This window comes from Dipodomys spectabilis, unplaced genomic scaffold (assembly GCF_019054845.1).
Source record: "Dipodomys spectabilis isolate Male_0828 unplaced genomic scaffold, ASM1905484v1 ptg000446l, whole genome shotgun sequence".
NCBI lineage: Eukaryota > Metazoa > Chordata > Mammalia > Rodentia > Heteromyidae > Dipodomys > Dipodomys spectabilis.
In genome coordinates, this window is record NW_024871123.1 from 215,130 (window position 1) to 222,404 (window position 7,275).

Consider the following 7,275-nt stretch of genomic DNA (forward strand, 5'->3'; position numbering starts at 1 on the left):
GATTTTAATTCATAGTTTATTATGCATTTAAAGAATATTATTGATTAAATGGAATCCTCACTAAATACATGAGAATCGGTAGGAACGTAGTATATGTCATTGAATACTAGATAGACACCTCTGGCAGTACCTAAATATCTAAATTTATATTTATGTACCACCATCGTCATAGAAAGTTACTGTGATTTTGGCCAAATTTAGGTATTTATATTTATTTATGTACCACCATCGTCACAGAAAGTTACTGCGATTTTAGCCAAACAGGGGCTTGATTCCAGGTCTTGGGATCGACTTGGCAGCTGAATAGACTAGAGGCTATGGTGCTGACACTCACACATTCAAGAATTGGGCCTCTCAGGCTTTCAGATCACGTCCCATCATTGCCAAAAATTTTTTCCTGGTGTAAGATTTCAAGTGTGACACCTTTTTTCCTTTTCTGTGCAAGTTCATAACATGTCTGCAAAGTTACATGCTATGGAATAGATTGGAATAAATGTAATAAATATTATGGGTGCACTCACAATTCATAAAATAAATGCTAAATCAATAATAAAACATAATGAATCACTACAACAAACACAATATAGACTTAATATATAGATGTAAGTATAAATCGTATATTTGACATGTCTATAAATGTTATGAGGTGCTTGAATTGAGTCCTAGGGAAGAGTTTAGTTCATTCATGATTCTCATAGGAAATGATAGGCAAGACGTATGGCACAACAATAATTTTTAATTAAGAGTTCATGAAGTGTGACAATAAGAATCACATTCAGAAATTGGAGTACTGATCCAAGAATCAGTACTCACATGATGTAGAGCACATGGGCAGCAAAGATGGCGCTGATAGGGAGTTGAGTGGGCAAAGCCTGATTTGCTTTATGTTCAGTGCATAACTAGACCATGGAATCTTAGGTGCATGATAGGGTGTGACCTTGACAGTGATTGTTTCCTCTCTTCCTCCCCTCCCATGCCACCCACTCTTTTTTGCTTTAAAAATGGCTTGCTCTATGTTAATAAATGAGTTTTCCTGCTTGAGTTGACTCCCCGCTGCGTCTGATTGTCTCCTGGACTGAGGGAGGCTGGGGAACGGGCGAGCTGCCGCACTTAGCTTTCCTCGGACCCTGTCTGTCTTTCGTGTGATGGAAGAAGACCCAACATCTGGCTCCCAACATGGGGCATGAAAGGAAAAATACTGACAGAGGCTAAGCAGTCTGTCAGGGTAAGTGTAACCCTTAGTATGGGCAATGCTATCTCACAGAAGAAGGAAGAGGAGGCAACATTAGGCCTAGAAGGAGTAAAGGAGGACTTGGGAAGTGAGAAGGAAAAGGAATGGGTCAAATTTCACCTAGAACACACATGACAACCTAGAACACACATGTTGCATGACAACATCTACGAAGTGTCAATATCATGCTGCTGCTTCAAAGCCGAAATGGTGAGTGGATGTGAAGTGAAATTGGATTTGGCGGATTAAGCATACGATAAGAAATGTTGTTCCAATTATTACGTGTAGGCAGTGGAAGCCTGTTGCTATGAAGAATGTTGAGCCGTACACGCTGTCTGAAATGGTAAATGAGGTTTCTATGTATTCGGAGGCTTGTAAAACAGTAAAGTAAATTCCTAAAATAATAGTAATGAAAAGGGCTTGAATTATTGGGATTCGGTTACCTTCTATGAGGCTGTGATGGGCTCATGTAATTGATACTCCGGAGGCTAGAAGGACAGAGGTATTGAGTAATGGTACGTCTAGGGGGTTTAATGGAGTGATTCCGGTTGGTGGTCAGCATCCCCCTAGTTCAGGAGTGGGGGCTAGGCTGGAATGGTAAAATGCTCAGAAGAAGCATGCAAAGAAAAACACTTCTGAAATAATAAATAGGACTATACCGTAGCGAAGGCCTTTTTGAACTACAGGGGTGTGGTGGCCTTGAAATGTTCCTTCGCGAATTACGTCTCGTCATCATTGGAATATAGTAAGGACACTAGATAGGATACCCATGAGGAGGAGCGTGACGGATTGATAGTGGAATCATATTACTATTCCTGATGTTAGGAGGAGAGCTGATATAGCTCCAGTTAATGGTCAGGGGCTGGGGTTAACTATATGGAAGGCATGTGTTTGGTGTGTCATTAGGTGTTGTCATGTAGGTATAGGCTTACTAGTAGGGTAAAGACGTAGGCTTGAATAAGGGCTACTGCAAATTCTAGGATTGTTAGAAGTGTGAGGATAATGAATGCTGCCAGCGATCCGATTGGGCTAATAGAATAGATTGCTAAGGCAGCTCCTCCGATTAGGTGAATTAGGAGGTGGCCAGCTGTAATGTTGGCTGTTAGTCGTACGGCGAGGGCTATAGGTTGGATTAATAGGCTGATGGATTCGATGATGATAAGTATTGGGATTAATGGTAATGGAGTTCCTTGTGGTAGAAAGTGGGCTAGTGATGATTTAGTTTTGTATCGGAATCCTAGTAGGACAGTTCCTGCTCATAGCGGGATAGCTATTCCTAGATTTATGGAGAGTTGGGTAGTGGGAGTAAATGAATGAGGTAGGAGGCCTAGAAGGTTTGTGGAGCCAATAAAGATGATAAGGGATGTAAGTAGGAGTGTTCAGGCGCGTCCTTTTAGACTGTGCATGCTTATTATTTGCTTAATGATTGCGTTTATGAGTCATGATTGGAAAGTAGTGAGACGATTATTGATTAGTCGTTTTGGTTGTGGAAATAGGATGGATGGGAATATAATGATTGCAATAACGAGGGGTAGGCCTAAGAGTGTAGGGGTAGTGAAAGGGGTGAATAAATTTTCGTTCATTTTAGTTCTCAAGGATTAGATGCTTTGGTGTATAGAAAATTTTTGGTCTGTGGTTGTGGGTGGAAAGTGAAGGTTTTAAATTTTAATTGGAAAATAATGAATAGGGTGAGTGTGGTTCCTATAATGGTAACAAATCATGATGATGTATCTAATTGTGGCATATCATTATGGGACAATTGGTCTCCTGTCTTTAACTTAAAAGGTTAATGCTTTAATAGCTTCATAATGGGGTCTAAAGTATTGTTGTTGATCATGATTCAAAATATTTAAGTGGGACTATTTCGACGACAATTGGTATGAAACTATGGTTGGAACCGCAAATCTCAGAGCATTGGCCGTAGAATAGTCCTGGTCGTGTAGATGATAGGGTGGCTTGGTTTAGTCGTCCTGGGATAGCATCTGTTTTGATTCCTAGTGAGGGTACTGCTCATGAATGTAGTACATCTTCTGAGGAAACTAGTATGCGGATGGGTAGATCTATTGGGAGGACGACTCGGTTGTCTACTTCTAGGAGACGTAGTTCTCCAGGTTTAAGGTCAGATGTGGCGATTATGTAGGAGTCAAATATAAGGTCGTTGAAGTCGGTATATTCGTAGCTTCAGTATCATTGATGTCCTATGGTCTTTACTGTTAGTGCTGGGTCGTTGATTTCGTCTATTATATAAAGAATGCGAAGGGAGGGTAGAGCAATCATAACTAGGATAACGGCTGGAAGAATTGTTCAGATAGTTTCTACTTCTTGAGCATCCATAGTGCTAGTGTGGGTGAGTTTAGTGGTTAATATCAATGAAATGATATATAGGACTAGGGTGCTAATAAGAAATACGATTATGAGAGTATGGTCATGGAAGTCAGTTAATTCTTCTATGATTGGAGATGAAGCATCTTGAAGTCCTATTTGAAAGGGGTAAGCCATAGAGATATATAAGTATTAGGCTTATAATTTAACTTTGACAAAGTTATGTAATTAATTTTACTAATATCTCATTTTGAGAAAGACATATTGGATATGGGACTGGCTTGAAACCAGTTTTAGGGGGTTCGAATCCTTCCTTTCTTAGTTGGCCGGTTTTACATAGGCTGGTTCTTCGAAGGTGTGGAATGGTGGTGGACATCCATGGATTCATTCAAGGTTTGTTGATGTTATTTGCACTGTTGTTACTTCACGTTTTGATGCGAATGCTTCTCAGATTATGAAAATTATTAGGATTACGGCTGTTAGGGAAATAAATGAACCTATAGATGAAATTGTGTTTCATGTAGTGTAGGCGTCTGGATAGTCGGAGTATCGTCGTGGTATACCTGCTAGTCCTAGGAAATGTTGAGGGAAGAAGGTCATATTTACACCAATAAATACAATGGTGAAGTGTGTTTTAGCTCATATGTCACTTAGTGTATAGCCGGTAAATACAGGGAATCAGTGAACGAAGCCTCCTATAATGGCAAATACAGCTCCTATAGAAAGAACGTAGTGGAAATGAGCTACTACGTAGTATGTATCGTGAAGTACGATGTCTAGGGATGAGTTTGATAGAACAATTCCGGTTAGTCCACCTACTGTGAATAGGAAAATGAATCCTAGTGCTCATAATATGGCTGGCGATCATTTAATATTTCCTCCGTGGAGAGTAGCTAGTCAGCTGAATACTTTCACTGCTGTTGGGATAGCAATAATTATTGTAGCAGATGTAAAGTAGGCTCGAGTATCTACGTCTATTCCTACTGTAAATATATGGTGTGCTCATACAATGAATCCTAGGAATCCAATAGATATTATGGCTCACACTATGCCTATATATCCGAAGGGTTCTTTTTTTCCTGAATAATATGTAACGATATGTGAGATTATTCCGAATCCGGGAAGAATGAGAATGTAGACTTCTGGATGGCCGAAAAATCAAAATAGGTGTTGGTAAAGTACTGGGTCTCCGCCTCCTGCAGGGTCGAAGAAAGTTGTGTTAAGATTACGATCTGTTAGAAGCATAGTAATTCCTACAGCTAATACTGGAAGGGATAGTAGAAGAAGGACAGCTGTAATAAGGACAGATCAGACAAATAGGGGTGTCTGATATTGTGATATTGCGGGTGGTTTTATATTAATAATAGTAGTGATGAAGTTAATAGCTCCGAGGATAGATGATACTCCTGCTAAGTGAAGAGAGAAAATTGTCAGGTCGACAGAAGCTCCAGCATGTGCTAGATTTCCTGCTAAAGGTGGGTATACAGTTCATCCTGTTCCGGCTCCGGATTCAATTATGGAAGATGCTAATAGGAGAAGGAATGAAGGTGGTAAGAGTCAGAAGCTTATATTATTTATTCATGGAAAAGCCATGTCGGGTGCGCCGATTATTAGGGGGACTAGTCAGTTTCCGAAACCACCGATTATAATGGGTATTACTATAAAGAAAATTATTACAAATGCGTGGGCAGTAACAATTACATTGTAAAGTTGGTCGTCTCCTAATAGGGAACCAGGTTGACCTAGTTCTGCTCGAATTAGGATGCTTAGTCCTGTTCCTACTATTCCGGCTCAAGCACCGAAGATTATATAAAGGGTTCCGATGTCTTTGTGATTAGTTGAGAATAGTCAACGGTTAATGAACATAAGTAGAATGGCTGAGTAAGGCATTAGACTGTAAATCTAACTACAGAGGTTAATTCCTCTTTTTACCAGTGAAGTCCTGAGGTGCATCGCATGTTGAATTGCAAATTCAAAGGAGCAGCTTCAATCCTGCCGGGACTTCTCCCGCCTCCTTTCTTTTTTTAGGCGGGAGAAGTAGATTGAAGCCAGTTGATTAAGGTGTTTAGCTGTTAACTAAAGATTTGTAGGTTAAAATCCTATCAATCTAGAAAGGATTTAGCTTAATTAAAGCTATTGATTTGCGTTCATTAGATGTAGATGGAAGGTCTGCAGTCCTTATGGTCAGAAATTAAGTTTATGGACTTAGAGCTTTGAAGGCTCTTGGTCTAAATTAACCTAAATTTCTATATAATAGTTGTGATTATTGGTGTTAAAGGTAAATAGAAGGATGAAATAATTAATATTGTAGGGATTGTTGTTGGGGTTTTTTGGTTCGGATGGTGTCATTTGAATTTGGTATTGTTGGATAGTGGAAATAGGGTGAGGGAAGTTGAATAAATTAATCGTATGTAAAAGAATAGGTTTAGAAGGGCTATTATTGCTATGGCTAGACTGGTTGTGATTATGTCATTGAAGATTATCTCTTGGATGATCAATCATTTTGGTAGGAAACCGGTGAGGGGAGGTAGACCTCCTAGGGATATTAAGCATAAGAGGGTTGCTAGGGTTATTAGGGGGTGTGAATTTCATGTTGAAGTAAGTGATGAGGTAGTTGTGATGGACAGGGAGTTTAGTGAGATGAAGAGGGTTGTAGTGAGGATAATATAGATGATTAGGTTGAGGATTATTGTAGAGGGGTTGTAGATTATTACTGCTATTATTCAGCCTATATGGGCGATTGATGAATATGCTATGATTTTTCGTAGTTGGGTTTGGTTTAGGCCTCCTCAGCCTCCTAACAAGATTGATAGAATAGCTATGGGTAGGATTAGGTTTTTTTCTATGAATGGGGAGAGTTGGTAGAAGATTGAGATTGGAGCTAGCTTCTGTCAGGTTAACAGAATTAATCCGGATAGCAGGGGGATGCCTTGGGTAACTTCTGGGACTCACAGGTGGAATGGGGCTAGACCTAACTTTATTGCTAGGGCGATTAGTAACGTTAGGGATGTTAGTGGATTGGGTGGTTGTTGAATATCTCATTGTCCCGAGTGGTGAAAGTTGTTTGTGATAGCAAATATTAGGATTATGGATGCAGTTGCTTGGGTTAAAAAGTATTTTGATGCAGCTTCGGTTGATCGTGGATTTTTATTAATTGTTATGAGGGGAATTATAGATAATATGTTGATCTCTAGACCCACTCATGTGAGTATTCAGTGTGAGCTTGTTATTGCAATGGCAGTGCCTAGAATCATAGTGAATATAATTAGAATAAATGCAATGGTATTAATTAGTATGGGAAGGGTTGGAACCAATGTTTTCGGGGTATGGGCCCGATAGCTTAATTAGCTTACCTTACTAGGATTTGGTGTAATTGGTAGCACGGAGAAATTTGAATTCTCAGGTTAGGTTCGAGTCCTAAAGTTCTAGAAATAAGAGGACTTGAACCTCTATGTTTTACTCTATCAAAGTAGCTCTTTTGTCAGACATATTTCTATAATATTGGAGGGATGCTTGCTGTGGAGATTGGGATAGCAATATACCATATACATAGGGCTAGTGTTAGTGGTAAGAAATTTTTTCATAATAAATGTATTAGTTGGTCGTAACGGAAGCGTGGGTAGGATGCTCGAATTCATAGAAATATTGATGATAGGATTAGTGTTTTGACAGCGAAGTTGCATGAGTGAACACACATGCACCATGGAAGTCAAAACGAGGGG